We start from the raw sequence: 20,463 nt of genomic DNA, 5'->3' as shown, positions 1-20,463 counted from the left end.
TCTTATTCCTCATGCGTATGAACTTCCCCTTTTTTCATGGCAGAGGTGTGAGAAGGGTGGTGGTGGTGGTGGTGAGGGTGGGGAAATACCTTCTTTTCATCTCTAAATGTATGTGATTCATATTAAGCGTTCAGTGTTTTTATATAAATGTGTTTTCATGCCACGCTGCACCCACCACAACTCTGCATACAGATGGATCATTATGGTCATTGTGGCTGCAACTAATGAGTCATTTTCACTTGGTTGGGAGATAAGATGGTGAAAAATGTGCCATCAGTGTTTCCCAAAGCCCAAGATGACGTCCTCAAATGTCCTGTTTTGTCCACAGCTCAAATATATTCAGTTTACTGTCACATAGGAGGAAAGAAAAAACAAAATATTCACGTTTTTAGAAGCTGAAATCAGAGAATTTTTACTTTTTCCCCTTTATAAATGACCCAAACCCAATAGTAGTTGGTGATCCATTTAATAATTGACAACTTATCGATTGCAGCTCTAATACCAATGCATGCTCTCACTCAATCATACATGCATGCTTCCCCTGTGACCTGTCCCCAGGACATGCATCCCCCCACTGTCTGATTAATGCAGCTCATAATGCATCATTGTCAGTGATGAAGAGGGTTAGCATCTGTTCCTTTAGCCGCCCCTTCCTGGAGATTTATTGCAAGAGGTAACCAGACGGTATCATTGTACATGTTTCCAGGGAGTTGGATTTACATCACGGCACATCCTGCTTTCCTTTCATCCAGACTGTGTATGGTCAAAGGTGAAAGATTGACATATGGGGATAAAGACTGGTGGGTTTTTTTTTAATCTGAAAAGTTGCTTAAATGACACAGCAGCGTGGTCACATTAAAGCTGAATAGCGAGGGTGCTGCTGGTCCTGATAAACAAGAAACCACAGTGTCAAACTGCTGTCTTGTTTATTTCTGTTAGGACAGCTTCTCAAATGACTTATCAGAAACATGGGACCGGATCTCTGTGAGTTTGTGGTTATCGAAGTGACACATGTACTCCATGTTTGGTAATAATCACCCGATTGTTTCCTTCTCCCTCTCTCTCTCTCTCTCTCTCTCTCTCCCTGGACCTGTCTGGCAACACTGCTTCCTCTCTATTAGCGCTCACCTTCCAACACTGTGGGGGGAGAGCTGAAGTAGCTGCTTCACTATGCTCCCTGGTAATAGAGAGGATTGGTGGTGGTGGGGGGGGGGGGGGTGTAATGGCATTGAGTTTCGGACTGGAGGTAAGAGATGGCTGCGTGATAGTCTCATTTGGTTCTCGCTCCAACACCAGGATCCAATCTCTGTTGTAGTGCGATTACGAGAGAGTAGATTTTAAATGGGGCTGTCCACCATTATCCTGTGATAATCATGCATGTTTCAACACTTGGAATGTTGAAACATGGTAAACAGTGTGCTATTCAAGGGACACCCATGCGTGAGTGTGCTTTAATGGAGTATTGCAAAAGACTGAATTTCTTTAAGAGACAGGAGAATTATGTATGACTCGGAGGCTACATGCATACTGTGGAAAACATACATTTAGCCTACTTTTTGATAACCTGGTTAAAGCTCTACAGATACAACTACACCTCAGTTGATATTATATCGGCCTACTTTTGAAACTACATCAATGTCGACTCGTGAACAGAAATGAGCTATCTGTCTGTGGAAAGCATGTTTTGCATTGGTTCAAAAAAGGGCGCACCTTGTCTACAGCTACAATTAGCTCTTAAATGTTCTCTTACGTTTAGATAGACGCATTTCTTTCCCATCTGACGTCATATCTTGACAATCCTTTCTTTAGTGTTCTCACAGTACAGTACAGCCACGCTCTGGTGACATGAAGTTGAAACCTGTATTCGTGTTTTGTTTAATTGTTAATTGACATTGCGAAATGTCTTCTGTTCTCAGGGTTAACTCATGGATCTATTAGTAGAACTGATTGTCACTCACCTGGTGCACACACATCAAAAAAAGACTCTACATTGGGGTTTTTAAATTGCTTTTCTGGGCTTGAGGAAAGTTTTACTTTCTATATATATATACTGTATATATATATATATATATATATATACAAGAGTTCCATGGATTAAAAAGAGTCCTAATCGATCTTGTTTGCAGTTTGAGGTGTCCTGTGAACAGTTTTACAGACATCTCTATTACAGTGATGACCTATGGGAAAAAGAATAGGCTGCAAGGTTGAGCCCCAGCGCTGTATCCAGTTCCTATAATTCATCCGTTGGGCGACATTTTAATTCATGAAAGTTTCCACTAACAACACAGGAACGATTGGCCATGTTTGTTTGCTGATGATCAAAACCTACTCGTGAACGGGTCACATTCATCTAGTTGAAATGAGAAACCGATGGTAATTTTGTGCAGTTCAGAAAGTTTGCTGAATCTGACTCTGGCCATTTTATACGTTAAGGATAAAACTGTGACGAGGAATAACTTTTGGATAAACCAGTTGATCTATGTTCATTTGCTAGATAACAGCAGCATGACCTGAACTGTAAAGACACAGGGGCTTTTGATGTGACCGTACTCCAGGCTCCTGACTCCGGCTTCAACTGGAACGAGGCTCATTTGGTTTTTGTGAAATGAGAAAATTACCCAAGCAGGGACTTTATCCTTCCTGTGACACTGACACTGCCTGCTTTGGCGTGCATGCATGATAGCACCGAGGTTCTGGTGAAGCCAAGCGTCTAAGCTTCAGTTGTACTCTACTATCTACAGTAGCTACAGTGAGTATGCAAGCAGAATGTCAGTAGACTGAGGAGGAGGGTGAAAGAAGCATGCAGCTGCAAAAATCCGGCCAAAAAATCCAGCAAAAGGAGATTATTGTAGGGTGAAATGTGCAGTCTGACCCTGTCAAAAGTGAATTTCTATCCTCTGGAATCATCTGCTAAGGCTAAAGTCTTCAACATACAGAATGATGGATTCATCCAAACTCGATGTGGGATTACTCGCCAGATGTGTTGCCAAAAGGCACCACAGAGAACTGGATGTATTAAAAGTGCAAAAACAAACCGTCCTTCAGGGAATTGCTGGAGTCACAGCAGGTTGGCTGTCACACCTGCGGGCGAAGCATCAAGTTGTTACCTGCAGAGCCGCATTAAAGAGAGTGTGATAATCCCAGGCAAATGCACCAGTGGTCAAATTCTCCCTTTTGAACTGCGTCCAAAGTATTAGTTAGTAATCCAAGCTGTGTTTTTAAAGGGCTCCTGATCAGAAATGGCCACGGCTGCTGTTCTCCTCCCAACTTACCTTTTCCCTAATAAGCCAAGCTGACACTATCTGTGCTCAGTTGAGCTCTAATTGCCTCACAGAACATTCTCACTTTAGGCCCCAAGATCAGCGGGGAGTTATTGAAGACCTCACGGTCAGTGGCATCTAAAAAGGACCTACCCCCTCAAAATGATGGTTAAGTGAAGGGAGAAGCATCATTAGAGCGTTTAAGGGTTTCATAGTGGTGGTGTGTTGCCCGGCTGTCAAATTGCAGGGATAAAAACACACACTCTACTGCGGCTTAGGGCCTCTTCAGCCTACAGTTGAGGAAGAGCGGCACATTGAAGGGTATGCACTGGCTCGCTTACCTAATATTTTTTGTACAGTTTAATACATTGTGCGAAAGCTAAATGATAGAAGATGCAGATTTGCTGCTTCTCTATATGTTCTATGGCTGCAAATCAAACATCTGTGGGGTTTTGGAGATGTCACCCTGAGATCTTGGGATGAATTTTCTTTATTTCAGATCTAGCATGTTTTCTGGTAATTTAAAAAAGAACCACATGGTAAAGCCTATTTTTGTGTACTCCTGTGTTTTTTTTAAATACATGAGTTAAAAAATACTCTCATTTTCTTTAGAAGAACTTTAGCGCAAAATTAACTTAACCAGCTATACACTAACTGTTTAAATGCATGCACATAAACAGTGTGATGTAACAAAACCACAACCTTCAAATTATATTCCCTCGAACATTTTCACATCAGATTTCCGGAGAAATTTGAATGTTCTTGTCATCAATTCAGTTGGCGTACGTGTGTATCACGATATCCCTATGTATGATTTCATCACAATACAATCATTGAAAGACAGCTAATGATCAAATTGAATTATCACAATTAGCACTATTTCCTTTACTATTTTATGACATTTTATGGACTAAACAATTAATATATTAAGAAAAACTCTGATAATGAAAATAATATATATATATATATATAACCAATTTTATGCCAAAGCAGACAGCTGTAGTGGCGATAATTACAGAACTCTAAGTTCTAATGTGGCAGAGCAGCTCTCAGGTGACTCTCTAAAACCCGGGACATGGCACCCTCTTTTTACAATCAAGACTATTTTTTTTCGTTGCCGTCAACAGAAGAGAAACCCCCATCATCACGTCAGCAGTAGACGATGCAGTCTGGCTGATATCTGATCTTTCATACGAGGCCAGAATCAGTCTAGAATATCAGCAAACCTTTATTTTGGTCTGACAGTAGCGTTGGATTACCTCAGATGGGTTCATCTTCAGCAAAACAGATCAGAGCGTCCAAGTCTGCAGGGTCATGTGAGTTGAGGTTTTTTTTTGCTCTGTTTTCTTCAGTTTCCATGTTGTCATTTGTTTGGAGACCCACTGACTCAGCTGCTTTGTGGCTCACTTGGAGAGAGACACATGAACTTAGACATTCGCTGACTGTGGAATATATTTGGTTTGTGCTTTTCATCTCATCCTCAGGGCATTTTTACACTTTGCATATTTTTGGAGAGCTCTGCCTCTGTCATTAGTCTGCATTAATCTGACAGATGTGTGGCTCTCCACCAACGGGCCTTCCTTTTGTGTGTGTGTGTGTGTGTGTGTGTGTGTGTGTGTGTGTGTGTGTGTGTGTGTGTGTGTGTGTGTGTGTGTGTGTGTGTGTGTGTGTGTGTGTGTGTGTGTGTGTGTGTGTGTGTGTGTGTGTGTGTGTGTGTGTGTGTGTGTGTGTGTGTGTGTGTGTGTGTGTGTGTGTGTGTGTGTGTGTGTGTGTGTGTGTGTGTGTATTTCAGCAGGGACTCTGCAATGCAAATGAACATAATAAGCATTAAACTCGGATTGCATCTGGGTTATTCCTCAGCAAAAACTACCCCAAACACACATTTCGATGAATACAGAATTGGATTATATGCAAGACATCCACATGGGCTACTGTATAAAATGGTGATAAAACATAGAATTTCTTTTTCCCTCAAGAAACTGCTAATCTCCATGCAGAGTATTAAAAATAAATCTGCAGAATATTCACTACAGCAAACTACGACATCCTCTAATGCAATGCACGCACTCCATGCAGACTACTGACCTACATCTATCCTCCTACCCTGGATTGCATTATTGGGTGGAGGGGCAGTCTGGGTAGCAGGAGTGCCCCTGATGAGGCCTGCCACTCACCCACCCACCCTAACCCAACCCCCTCGACCCCAGGGAGCGGCAGTGCTGACGCATAAATGCAGTGCTGCCTCTTTTTCTGAGTCCCAAGGATTTGGCTCTCAGTGCATTAGTCTATTAGTTTATGTTATTCTATCATGTATTCATACAATCTTCTGTATGTTTTATAACAGCTTTGATTTGTGGTCCTTTTACAATGATATACACTTGAAAAAGAGGAAATTTACACAATGTGTTGACACAATGTGAATGACTCATGTCATAATCGTTCCTGTTTTGACCTGCTGTTGAGTTTGACAGTTATAATCTGTAAGTGTTGTCACCATCCTTTTTAAGTCGATGCCTATTTTGCTTAAAGCTAACTGGTGAAAGACAATAGCGACTTAAAGGGATAGTTCGGATATTTTGAAGTGGGGTTATATGAGGTACGTAGCCGCAGTCAGTGTGTTACCTACAGTAGATGACAATCAGCTCGCCGCCAGTTTACAGAAAAAGGTGGGAGTACTGACTCGGAAGCTAAACAATGTACTGCTGTGGACGGGGGCAGCAGCGAAATGTATTTTAGACACCTCACTTTTATTTTCTTGTATTTGTTTATTCCACAAGCCGCAGAAAGTCTGACTCAAACAGCTGCAGAGTGATGCAGTTGTGCTTATGGGTAGGAATACGTTGAGAAAATGCAGTGCCAAAAGAAAGGGCTCTCTGACGGCGAGATAAAGTGGTGAAAATATTCTCAATATAGTGTACACTTTAACTGATTGGTCCCCTAGATATGTCTCCTTGTTCATCGCTCTGATTGGTTGTAGTCTGTCAAAGTGCTATCCAATTGCGTGCAGTGGTATTTTGAAATGCATGCATTTGTGCGGCCTCTTCAGATGGGAAGGTCTGTTGCTTGCTGCCTGACCCTACGTCTGGATGGATGTGGGTCTGCATGTCCAGGCTGTTTGTACTGAAGACGTTGGCAAAATATCTGCTCCAGTGTTTGGTTGCTACCTTCCTGTATGAATTTACATTTTAGTAATTTAGTCTGACACACTTATCTACAACACTGAGTGCAAAAGCACACTAAGCTTCAGTCTGTATTGCCAACATTATGCAGCAGTAGTGACATGTGTATGTGTCAGAGAGGCATGATGATGACATATATAGAAATTAAAATAAGCAGAGAGCTAAAAACAGTGTACGGTTGGTTTTCTGTGAAAATAAGCGGAGATGTAGATGTTGGTGCAAGGGTGGCGGACAGTATTCCTGCAGGGTTCAGATATAAACTGAGACTTTCTTCCTCATCTTGCCCTCTGTCTGCCAGCGTGCCCATCTCTGCCCCGATGACTTAAGCCTCGTGATCGTTGCAGTGGGACTCGGTCAGATTTGTGGTCAGCTTCTGAGTCAAATTGAAATCTGACACACTCGGAATGTCCTTGAGGAGCGTAATGAGTTATTTTCAATTAATCTCTGCAGTCAATGGAGGATAATTGGATCCCGGCCAACTGTGTTAGCGGGTGAATGTCGTGTGTGTGTGTGTGTATGGGGGGGGGGGTCTTTTGTGGTCAATTAGGAGAGATCTGCAGGCGGTCAAGCGTTAAAATTGAGGGGCTAAAATTGTCGAGGAAGGAGAGAACTTTTCATCTTTTATGTCTTTCATCCTCCCTTTACTAATACCTGCTGCATGTTTACATGGAGCCTTTTAATCCCAGAATGGTCAGATCAGAAAAAAGTGAGAAATCTTATTCTGCTTGAATATAACATATTATATTACCTTCAAAAAAGATGTCAGTGTTTTTTTCTTTCTATTCTCTTATCCTCACATATGCTCGCCCACTGAAGTCGAACACATTTCAATGGGAAGATGCAGCACTTGATGTCAGACGATATGTGCTTGCATACATGAAGCGGCTTCAGTGATATGGCACTATTAAAGCTGATTTAATAACTTAAAGTAATGTCTGATTAATTATTACAAATACAGAATGCATTTTTCTGTTTCTGTCTTGCTCCGAAAAAGCAAAAGGAGAAGGTGATGTTTTTTTGTGTTACTACATAAAGCAGCAACAGCTGGTTTGTGTTGAATATACAGTATGTAAAAAGTTTCCGGGGAGTTAGGAGGGTTGGACGAGAATATTCAACTATTACGTTTGATGGGTTGGTACTCTGTTTAAAATTTTGAGATTCGGATATTCTCTTAATTTTTAAAATTGTAAAAACAAAATCCTCAAAAAAGAATGCCTTTGATTAAACCGATGTTGCAACACAGTGTTCCCATCTCATCCCAGTGTGTGTTTTGCTGTCATTTACAGTCGCTTTTTCCTTTTTTTCCCTCTCCTCTCCTCACGCTGGGGCTCGGTGCACAGCACGGGAGCTGTGACTCAACAGTCTGCGAGCTTGTTGCTTTGCTACCAACATTAGCTGCTCTGTTTCAACAATATTTGTCTTAAAAAAAAAAACACGCATGCAGGCTGAAATTCATTGCTGTTGAGCAGAGGAAGCAGCTAATTTATTGAAATGCTGCAGGACTGTGTCGTCCATCTCAGCGGGAACGGAGACATGTCTGACTGAATCGCTTTATAACCGAGCAGTCTGATATTTGTGTGGTTATACTGTAGCAGCCTGGTTATGTATTAGCGTGTGTGTGTGTGTGTGTGTGTGTGTGAGAGAGATCTGGGTTTGTTATGGGATGGCAAAATCCAAAATGTCAAAGTGGTGGTCATCTGTAAACAGTGGTAGTCCGACAGACAAATTCACCTGTCAGCGAGTATGTGCAGGTAGTCCACACATGAGGCAGCTGTAATACAACAACACGTCCCTGTGCTGTCCCCCTTTCATGTTTTGTTTTCCATATATTTGTTCTCATTATTAACAACCGTATAAACAAGAAAGGAACACCCACACTTTTTCCTCACATGCAACTTTAAAGTGCATGAATTTTGCCACACTGGGCCTTATTTATCAATCTTCCGTGAAAACGGGCGCAGATCTGAGCGCAGAATTGGTCGTATCGCAGGACCCACGTGTGATTTATGAAACATTCGTAACTGACCAATCTCAGCGTACGAATGAGTGGGCTGAATTCGATCGTCGGCTGAATTCGATCGTCATTAACATGTTACGCCCTTAAATATTCCTGGTTCGGAGGCCTCGCCCACTGAGGTCAAACATGGAGAGACGAAACACTTGTAAGAAAAGAAACTTTTCCGACACAGCGATCGGCATCTCGACATCCGAGATGGAGCAAAATAAAGATGTGCTTTTTGGCAGTCTTAAGAGTGGAATAAAAGGGGCCCATAAAAACGCTGTATGGAAAAGAATAACGGAGGCAGTCAACCCGAAGCAGCGCTCAGCTGTGACCCGAGTGCGCCTGTGCGCACTGTTGGACAGGTGTTGTGCCGTACTCGGCACCCCTGCCGTGAAATGCACCCCCTCGCATTATAGGTGATATTCTGGATCAGAAGGCTGTTGTTTCCACCTATAGGAGTAGTTTATTTACAGGTAACCCAATTAAAAGCACACACTTTTGAACCTATGAATTGCAAGAAAAACTGGGATTATATTTAGGAAACGCTGAGTCAAATTCATTCAACTTGCTCAAAAGATCCATTTCATTCATTTTGTAATTATGGCTGCAGTATATTTCCACAGAACATACAACAAGGTGTTGTTTTGTGTTCGCTATTATCCAAGTTTGTGACTTTAAACTCTTTAAAATAGTTTAAAGACTGTAAGTAACCAATGTTCTGACCGTTGTGGATTAGCTGTATATAAACTACTCCTATAGGTCCAAACAACAGCCTTCTGGACCAGTATAGCACCTATAATGCGAGGGGGTGCATTTCACGGCAGGGGTGCTGAATACGGCACAACACCTGCGCTCTTGCTCTGTAGCGGGGTTTGTCAGCAGGGTTATTAGGTATTCTGTTAGAGGATAACCTTTGTCACCTAGAACCATACCAAGATGTTAATCATCTGATACCTTGTTGGATTTAATTCAATTTATCGAGGGTAGCCACTAACCGAGGAGATGACTTTGGCTCTGCAGTGCGTCTTGCTGCAGCCGCGCGCCAACATATTCATTAATTTATTCATCTTCAACCGCTTGTCCCTGTCGGGGTCGCGGGGGGCTGGAGCCGAGCTGTTTTGAAATATAAAAGAATCGTGTGTGTGTCCCCAGCCACCTTGTTTGTTTTTTTTGCGGTGGTTTACTTGCACCCAATATGATTTGAAGCACCATGAGCAAAATACCCTAAGCCCCCAGAAGGATTGAAGATCATTGTTGAAAAATACTCTGCAGGCTTAACATATGAATGTTGTAAGTATCGATCTATTAACTAAAGCTGGCTCAAGCTCCGCCTGGATGGAGCCGTGCAGACTGAACGACTGACTCTGGTGTCTGTCGGATTGTTTCAAGGAACTACATTTTTAGACATTAGCTCATGTAAACAACAGCATCAGGTTCTAGCCTCGAAAAAAAAACACATTCACATTGGGATTTGAATTACAATCTTAGGCAAAATATACGACTTTGAGACATGGTAGTGTTACGGTTAGTTACCGAAGTGTTTCTGCAAGAGCCTTGCTGCTCATTCAGGTGATAAACTTAGATTGTGGACTTCCCTGTCTGCCTGGTACAGGTTCCAGTTTTGTTTCCAGTTTTGTTGACAGTTTACCTATGAGTATTGTGTTGGACTCAAATTGCGACTCTCTCATTCAGCTGTAGCTTCTGCCCAACTTCTGATAAAATGTCATAGATTTGATAGGGCTGCTCACTTTTGTCTCTTTCTCCCACTCTGTACAGTATAGACTCACCTCGCACGGGATTTGACATTAAATTATATTACGCCTCATATAGACACACACATAAATGCAGGGATATTGGAAAAAATATGAAACCGAATTTTCTGCTCCTGTCGTGCCAAACTTTTTCTGTTGCTTGTTTGTAGGTGGATCGCTGTTGTTGTTCTGAGTTGCCTTGGCAATATTCATACTTGCCAAACACACAGTCTGTTGTGTTTGGTTTCCTTGAAGGTCCTTTCCTTGAAGAGCAGCCTTTTGTGTTGTCTGTGATGTGCTCCTGCTTTGAGATAATCAAAAGAAAGGGCAAGGGCTTTCAAAACTCGCCTCAGTTTTAATGAATTTCAACAAGGTCAGCCCGGAGTTTAGGAAAATGAAACTCTGTTAACCTTGCCGTCATTACCACGAATCATAATGCACAGTCATCCTTTAGTGTTTGAATGTCATCTCCTGCCTCCTTGTCATTTTATAGATTGTCCCGTAACAACAGGGTCAACACAGTCTCTGCTAAACCTACAAAACCAGTCTGTGAGCCTGCCGACTTTTCCCTGAGTCATGACAGAGTTAACCACCTTGAAACCCGTTGAATGTCAGTTTCACCAGAAGTATTAGGGGCCCCGTTTTTAAAGAGGGAGCACAAAATACAACAGGAGACGATAGATGGACCAGCTGAAGCACCAGAAGCCCCCCCTCCTCACCTTCTGCCACCATCTCCTTGGTTGTCAGAACAACGGTCTTGCACTTCCCTCCATTTGTATGCACAGCCTGATATCAGGCTTGTTTCTGTATGTGTCTCTGTCTTTCCTAATCCGTCTGTGAAGCTCACTGATCACATTAGTATCTACAAAAGGCAGGTGCACAAAAGCTTCTACCTGTTCTGAGGGAAATGCTCCGTAACAAATATCAAATTTTAAATTTTAAATTTATAATCTTGTTACTTGTATTTTCTTCAGATACTTTTGTTGGTTTTAGTCTCGGTAGCAGCTGTGTCCGTCTGAATGGATTGCCATGACATTTGATGTAATAACCTTGGTTTTCTCTGGCATTATTTCCTTTTGCATCATTAGACGTTTTCTTTTATTTATTTGCCCAATTCCTTTTTGTTTATGACCATTATAAATGCAAAACCGATGACGGCCTCAACTGTACTTTGTGTTTAGTGTTTATCAGTAAAAAGCTAAACAAAAATGATGAACAAAGTAAGTATTTTACCTGCTAAACATCTGCATGTTCGCAGTGACTTTTAAGCATGCTGTTATCATTTAGCGTATCAAGAGCTGCTGGCATAACTGTAGAGTACTTTACTTGTTTTTATTTAGATATAGCTGCTTGTTTTTAGACAAGAGTTGTTCCAAAAGCGATACCAGGATTGGAAATGCCTAAAATACTGGTATCACTGTTGAGGAGTACCTGAGGCTATGCAACGATTCAATACCACATAATTTATCCCTGAAAAAAAAAAAAGCTTTAAAGTAGTTTGTTAGTGTTCTTTTTCAAATTATGACTAGAGTGGTAATCATTATCTCCATGTATTTGACCCTTTTTTTACAACCTTGAACCGGGCCGTACACAATGATAGCAATCACATCCTTACAGGGTTAGTAGTATACTACGACTGCAATGTTGTACAAAGAAAAGCAATGCGGGTCTGTCAGGTAGGGTATCAAAAAGACAATCATTTTGGAGGTATCATATGGGCACTAGTTTTGGAAATTGTCAAACAATATGATGTAAATTATATAAATATTATATAATAAGTAAATTATATATTATTAGATTAATCTACGCTGTAATATTTAGTCTGCACTTTATGTCCTTTATATTCATTCATTCATTCATTCATTCATTCATCTTCAACCGCTTGTCCCAGTCTATCACAGGGCACATAGAGACATACAGAGACAGACAACCATTGCACATTTTAAATTTCTATAGTTTTCTAAAACGTTTGGTTTTGCCTTACTTTTGCAATTAATTTATTTTTTGTATGTATTACTTTTTTTTTTTTAATCCTTTCTACATATTGCACTGCGGGTCTGAGAGAATCGTAATTCCGATTCCTCCGTATGTCTGGCATTGCAAAATTGACAATGAAGTGGCCAAACTAGAATGGTATTGGCCTGGACGTTGGCCGGTCAGTGACTACATGATTTTACTCAGTGGCTTCACTGTCAGCAGTGTGTGAAATCTGCAGTGATGTGTGCCTCACTCTGTCTGGAAGGATCAATCCTACAAGGAAAGAAATGTGGACTTTGATACACATCTAGTGACAACGGCCATTTTTGCCACGGAAATGGTCAGATTTCCAGAATATCTGCCTGCATCATTAACTGCTGTACGCCTAAGAATCAGCATGAAGGATAATTGAGGACTTCATAGTTCATCAACTCACCCCATTATTTCACACTGAATATTTTTTTTTATCAGGTTTTCCTAATTATCTCTGCATGATTAACTGATCTCCAGAAGCACCGTCAGAGGAGGTGGCACACTTATGACCATTGTTTATTACATTTCCAGACTAATCTTTCTCACATTAACGCAGAGATCATTAGAGGGAACCAAGATGATTATCTTTATATCGCTACACTGGGAAGACTGTGTGTTTTGGGGCTTGAGGGACCTGTTTCAGGAGCTCTTGACAGTGAAAATGTTTGGGAACCATGGTGGCTGTAGATCATAACAACTCTGAAGATGGTAAAAGAAAACCTGTCCCTTCTCTTTACCTCTTAAGCACAATGTCTCCATTGTTTGAAGCGGCCTTAAAACCTTGGAGCGGGGGAGGTGAATGACATTCCTCTGACATGTAGAATAGCTTTTCACTGTGGCGACTAGACAAGGGCAAACACTCACTGCCTCTTATTTAGCTTTCTGTCAGTAATCAATCTGTCAGTGCTGTTGCTTATAGTTTTTTAAGCTGCGACTGTGACTCATCACTCCTGAGTTTACATTAGACCGTAAAACAACACTGAGTGGGAAGAAAAAACCCGTCTGTACACCTGTAGAAAGATAGAAAGTCCCAGCTGTGTTGGAGGTCTTGACCACAGAGATTTTGTTGTTTTTTGCTGATCATTTTACTGACACCTCTGACCTTTGTTGTTGTTGTTGTTGTCATTGTAATGTAACATAAAGGATAAATAATGTTGCCACGCTTACCAGCAGTGTAATAGAGCTCAGCACTGTGAAAGTGAAAATCCTAAACATTTTCTGCATCAGGATTTTGATTATAAAGCCATAATAACAGATAAAATATGAATAATATAAAATATGCTATATGAAAAACAACTAGATTTCCCACCAACCAGCTGACTCCCATGTGTTTAATAAAGAAAAACAATAACAAATCCCTCATTAACCCCTTGAGATGCTACATGACAGCAATGAATCGATTAGTCACGGCCATCCCACTATCAACGCTTGTCATTTTTTAATATTGTAGGAATACATTGTTGTTTGTTGCTGAGTTTTCCCAGTGTATATCAAACTTAGTTTTACCATACCAACCAGAACTAGTGGTGACAGTTTTCATGACATTATTTACTGTATATTTCGTGTCAGACAAAAACAAAACACAAACACTCTCACACACGCTGTGTAAGCCCACCCGGGATTATCTACCACTCTCTTCCTTCCTCCAACCAGCGCCTGGTTCCTCTGCTCAGTGCTCTGAATCCTGTTGCCGTGGTTACCCTTCCGCTGTACACAATGACACGGTGGTTGCATAATGTTTTTCTGCCGGCGCAGTTTGTGTCCCACACTTCAGCTGAGTGGGCAGGGAGCACTCCGAACCGCATCCCACACTTGCGCTCCATGCTAATGAAAAGCTCGGGAGTTTTCACACTGAATCATATCGGACAGCAGAGAGCCCTCCGAGCCTGTGGTTGCTCCTCTGCTGCAAAGGGCAACGTCCTTCTGGCTTCTCTGTCATTTGTTAGTTTGATGTTCCTGTCTGGACCTGTAAGAGAAGAGAAACTAACCAAAATTGATGTGAAAGATGCATGAAACTGATGGAAAACAGTCTTTTCCATCAGTGTTGAGTCGCTTTAAAGGTCCCTATATAGACGGGATTAGTTTAATGTTGGGACGTGGGGTAAGGTCATTTTTACCAGGGGTTTTAGTCCTCTCCGAATGAGCCATGTCAGTAATTATCCCGAAGAATGTCAGTAAAAATATGGTGATTCTCAGTCAGGAAAAGTGTGTGTGTGTGTGTGTGTGTGTGTGTGTGTGTGTGTGTGTGTGTGTGTGTGTGTGTGTGTGTGTGTGTGTGTGTGTGTGTGTGTGTGTGTGTGTGTGTGTGTGTGTGTGTGTGTGTGTGTGTGTGTGTGTGTGTGTGTGTGTGTGTGTGTGTGTGTGTGTGTGTGTGTGTGTGTGTGTGTGTGTGTGTGTGTGTGTGTGTGTGTGTGTGTGTGTGTGTGTGTGTGTGTGTGTGTGTGTGTGTGTGTGTGTGTGTGTGTGTGTGTGTGTGTGTGTGTGTGTGTGTGTGTGTGTGTGTGTGTGTGTGTGTGGCCTATTTCAGAAAAATAAGTTATTGAAGAGGCAAACAGGAAATAAGGGGTGTGACACACAACAGAGCTTTCAGCTGGCATGGAAACAGGGAAGTTGTGGTTATTTGGTTGCTAGTGCGCCCCAGTTTTTCTGAATTTTTACAATGTGCAGTGAAAATAGTGAAAATTGTTTAGAATTTTCTAAAAACCCAAGTTTACGTCCTCAAAGTGCTTGTTTTATCCGACGAACAGCACAAAATATCAGTTACACAGACTATAATGATCGTTGCAGATTAATGTTCTGTCAATCAACAAATTGATTATTTGTTGTGTTAACTACATGTTTTTGCTTTTGCACACATATACACCCCAAGTCAAATGTGGAGGAAGAGCTTGGAGCTGTTTTGTCTCCCGTTCTGGACGAGTACTCTTATGTGGCGCTGACTAGACAAAAAGGTGGCGTGCACTGCCCTGGGGCTTTATTCAGCCCCAATGAGCCAAAGACAATTTAATTAACTAAAGAAGCAGAAACTCTACATGTAGAGATCGGACATCTCACACGGAAACAAAATGTTGGCGGGTTCTTTCTTGGCCCCAATTCTCACAGGTGTATATTGTTTAATCATTGTGGTTGTTTAGGAATTCAACTTAAAACAAGGAAGTGACCAGAAAGTTGAAAAGGCTAACTGGTAAAAATGTGACGCACGTTTAAGATGAGCCATTTCTCACTTCCACAGCTCTCTTTCTCACTCTCACTTTGCCTCTTGTTTTTTTACTCTCCTGCTGTAAGTGCCAGGCAATTTGGCAGCAACACATGCAGCACAACCGATTTTTATCCCCCCATTAAATATTTATCTCTGGTTTAAAAGAAGAAATGCATCATTGCACAGCACATCCAAGGTTTATCGGAATGCCTGTTTTCTTTGGACTGTCATCCAAAAACACTTGGCAGTCCCGTTTAAAACCTCAAGTACATTACCAAATCCATAAAACCATTACACCATTCACCATTTGGAGGGATGAGTTTCACTGTTTTGCTTCTCCTATAAGTACGGAAACATTTAAAGCTGCAGACGGTAAGTCTCGAGGAGTTCGAGTTGATTTCAAAGGTTTACAACTCTCACGCCTCTACCACGAGCTCCTCCGCTCTCTCAAATCGAGTGCTCGTCAGTGCGCGTGCACCAGATTCCTGTGAATGCGCCTGTGTCTTTTCTCATCAATAAACGGCATGGAGTACCAGTCTATGTGGAAAACACGCAACATGGAGGTAGGCTGGCTAACTAACTCATAGATAGCAACGTCATTTAGCGTATGCCTAGTTTGAGGCGTGTGCCTGTGATATTGTAACAAGCGCGAGGGGGGATCTGTGGCGTGTGCACGAACTGTGTCTGAGAGTCAGCTCTGCGCTGAGTGGACAGGATGACATGGGCGCTGTCGGTTTTAAAATCGGATGATTTTTTTTTTTCATCGGAGCATAGTGTTGGTTTCAGTGAATATGATCAAACAAATGTTGCAGACTGCAACTTTAATCAAGTCCAGGGTACTTCCTGCACAGAGAAAAGTCAACAAACTAATGAACTGGCTGGCCTCGGTCTCCAAGTGCCAATTAAAGGGGAGTACAATTATACATTTCTGTTTACTTGAATTAACTGTTTTACTTGTAGGTCTCCATTTGTTACAGGTGTATACATTCACGTTAAAACACCAACGTTTACAGTTTGTCCTTCATCTAATCAAACCGTTATTTCCAGTAAGCAGTAGTGAGGTCGCTAGTTTTCTTTTGAACACATTGATTTGCCTGCTGTTGTTGGAGGACTTACACTTAGTGTGTGTGTGGGCACATTGGAGCTCTTCAGCCTGAAAGAAGTGGAATAAATGCGGCACAGGTAGTTGAAAGAGACGTTTATTCCACTCTCCAGGCACTCTGGGGGTTTAACATAAACCGTTGAGTAATATTATAATAAAATTACAATTTTAACCAAATTTTTAAAAGAAAACCTGTATGAAGAAGCCTGCTACACACTACCGCTCTCTGCCAAGCTGACATGGTGATGACAGAGCCCATCAGCCAATCATCGGGATGCATGAAAGCTGCTTTGTCACAAAGCTGACAGGGATGATGGAGACTCATGGTAGATTACAGCACCTCACTTTTATCGAATGGACAGACACAGACCTGTATTTAATCACATCAAATCCTTTTGAGGACACCATGTGAGGCAGCAGTGAAGATTAGCTATTTGCTGAGATTATCGGTAACAGTTTGAGGATACACTAATAAAGTCATTCTTGTGTTTCAAATATTTGGTCAATATATAATATGTTTGTTTTGTCAAAGTAGAAAGAGACATTGTGGTGGTGATTTAAGCATGGATTTAACCAGACTGAAAATATTGCAAGAACAACAGTCGCTGAGAGGATGCAGAAGCATGTGAAGAGGATGCAGAAGCATGTGAAGAGGATGCAGAAGCATGTGAAGAGGAGCGTAGCAGGAGTGCGCAGAGCGTTGTTGCTGTACGCATGAACAAGTCTCCCAGCGCGCCGGTATTTGAAGCACTGAGACCGTTGCGCTGTGATGCGAGAGAGGACAGCAGTCAACATCTGCCACTACGGCCATGAATTTCTTTTTCACAGAGGCTTATAGACATGCATGTGTGGTTACGTCAGAGCTTCTCTACCGGTTACATGGTAGAGTCAAAATCCATACCGTAGCCAGATTCATACAATCTTTACCGTTTATACCATACTCCCCTAGGTTGATGGCATGTTATTGTATACGTAGCCAAAGCTTTAAAGAGTGTCATATGAGTTCATATTATGTGATTTGTTTTGTTTGTCACTGAGCAGCATCAACCTAAATGAACAAAAATACCTCAAAGCAACATTCCTCTGTGGTTCACACCAAAGAAAACCAAACCGTAGGTGAGATCATACTCATTGTGTTCCCACTTTGTGTGTCATCCTCCATCAGTCCGTGTGCATCAGTATCAGATTTGACAGAGAAGCTTTGTGTGTGTCTCTGCGAGCCTGCCTGCTATTGTACTTAACACTTTTCGGCTTTTCAGCAGCACCCTCTCCTATTTCACAGTAGTAGAGACAAAGCCAATCAATAGCTGGCTCACAGTCCTGGAAGAGAGGCGATGCATCGTGTAGTACAGGCCACTATTGCACAAAGACGGTGCTTCTTATCTTTGAAAGCCGAATCAGAGATGAGGACCTATAAAATTCTGACCTGATAACTACATTTTATGCGAGTTAAGCTTGGGCCCTTATTGTATTGTATTTAGTAGTTTGTATCTCGTCTTTATTCATTCTGCAAAAATGCTAAACGTTTTCTGCTTCCAGCTTAAATAATGTGACACATTTGATGATTTTCTCTGTTTTTTACCATTAAAGATGGTAAAGAAGAAAATATGAAGGAAATATTTGTTTGTAATTGTTCCGGTTCTGCAGCTTCTCTAACTGTACGGGGAAGCTACTGAAAGCTCAGATGTTGAAGATGGTGCAACAAAAAGGATGTATGTGTTTAAGATCATTATCTCACAGAAACAGTGTGTATGGCAAAGACCATCTGTTGCCAGTAGAGCTGTTATTTTATCATTGCACACTGTGAGGGATGTGTTTTTGGGGATGGTGGTTTAAATGTCATGATATACTGTACATGCATTATACTCCCACGAGTGTAGGCTGCGGTTAAGAGGATTTCATGTATAGATGGATTATGCGGGATTGAGGGAAAAGATTAGAAGGGTTAGTTTCATACCTTTCCTTTCGATAAGAATCACTTATTAGATTATACTGCTGTAAATGCTGTCCAGACACGCATAAGCTTGGTCTTAGAGAAGACTTGGTCCTGCTCAGTCTGGCTGGGAGACAAATGCTTCTTATGATAAAACACCAGGGGTCGTATTCTCAAAACATCTTAAGGCTCAGAGTAGGTCCTAACTTGCTGATTTAGGAGTAACTCTTAAAAAAAAGGAGCGTTTCTCTCCTAATTTTAGGACTTCTAATTTTTTTAAGATAAGTGGAATTCACAAAGCATTTTAGTGCTAACAGTAGCTCCTAAATCTATAAAAACGTACGAGTCCTCTGGAGTAGGGATATCAATTTTTTAGGTCCGATACGTTTTTTTAATTTTTATCAACTTTAGCCGGTGACCGATGTGGACTGCAGATTTTCTTGAGCCGATACTACTTTTGCTCTCTCAATTAACAGTAAAAAAAACAAAAAATACACAAGATCATGATAACAAAGATCACGAGTCTCAATTTTAAAAAGGGAACGTTTAATCAACTTAAAAGGCCGTCTACAGCAACACGGAGTTGCCTGTGGACGCCTGTCTGTAAATAGTGCCAGGAAAAAACCATCGGCAAACACAGCAGCCCACATCGGCCGATACTGTGGGCAAACATCTGCCCATAATATCAGCCTATCACTACTCTGGAGTACCCCTGAGTCACAGGAAGGAGCTAACACGGCTGCTGCAGTCAACATTTTGGAGAGATTAAATGATAGTGAGCTTTTAAAACGGCATTGCCTCAATGGAGATGGCATTATGAACGTGGTAGAGTTGGTCAGGGATGCCATTTCATCAACAACCAATAAAAACCACCAATATCACCGCAGATTAAAGATGGTACAACTCTCTGCTGTTTGACCACGGGAATAAAATGCAGCTGTGCAGCGCAGACAATCTAAGTCAGCTGGTCAGGAGGATTTTGCTCCAGATGATAAAGGTCCTATCCAGACCACACATAGTTCTGCAGTTCATTCACTTCCCCATTGAAGTGTTTCTGTCATTCCCTCTCAGTCAATCACTGTGGGCAAAGAAGGGATGAACATGATGTCATCCACAGCAACAGGTTTTATAGATGTGACGTGGCGGAGAAGCGACTGTTGTGATTCTTTCTCCTTTAAAAGTAGTGCTCCACATTTATTTCCTGCATTTTAGTATCAGGATTGCAGATGCATAAAGACATCAAGTGGCCCGACCTAAAGCCAGCTGGAGAATGTGCTGAAACAACTCTCCAGCAGGGAAGTGTGTGTGTGTGCGTGTGCGTGTGCGTGTGCGTGTGCGTGTGCGTGTGTGTGTGTCATCTTCAGCTGCTGTCAGCCCAAGCTGTGCCAGACACCCTGCGTTGAAGACTTGAGCTTGTTGTCACCTCGTTCTCAGTGAGGAAGCTGCCTTCTCAACACAACCACGTGTCTCCTTGTGAAGCTTAAAATAAATAAATAATGTGTCGAAAAATAAGAAGCAACAACATCAACAGGAAGCTGTATATCACCTTTTTTCTTGGTTTGGTTACCACTGCATGAATAATATTTACATTTACTGGCATTAATATTTTTTCTGGACTGCAGAATTAATTAATAAGTCTCAATGTCTGGACCCACGTTGTGCCACAGAGTGCTGAGTGATTCTGACCAAACAGTTTTAGACCTTTTAATTATCTATTATCTACTTGAGGTGTCTTAATCAGTGTTTCCTTTTGTCAGCAAATGCTCCCTCAGGACTTGAGTGCAAAAGAAAATGATAGGCCACTGTAAAGATAATGATGATCAATCAGTTATTTATAACCTTAGGGTGAACGTTCCTTAAACTTAAACAGAAAAGAAATCGATGCAACAAGGCCAGTTGCGTCGGTTGTTATTGTTTGTGTTGCCTGGAAGCTTGATATTATGAGCATGAGAAACTCCAATGATGTTCATTTTCCTAATCATACGTATCTGTGATGAACTGTTTATTAGAGTGCTGCACAATTAATT

General features: G+C 41.5%; 1 protein-coding gene across 2 annotated transcripts in view; it reads left to right on the top strand.

The window, feature by feature from the left end:
• Positions 1-20,463, top strand: part of dapk1 (death-associated protein kinase 1) — an 87,074-nt gene that overhangs the window by 804 nt on the left and 65,807 nt on the right. The gene's annotated exons all lie outside the window — the stretch shown is intronic.

This window comes from Echiichthys vipera, assembly GCF_963691815.1.
Source record: "Echiichthys vipera genome assembly, chromosome: 4".
Classification (NCBI taxonomy): domain Eukaryota; kingdom Metazoa; phylum Chordata; class Actinopteri; order Perciformes; family Trachinidae; genus Echiichthys; species Echiichthys vipera.
This window is presented reverse-complemented; position numbering and strand designations above follow the sequence as displayed.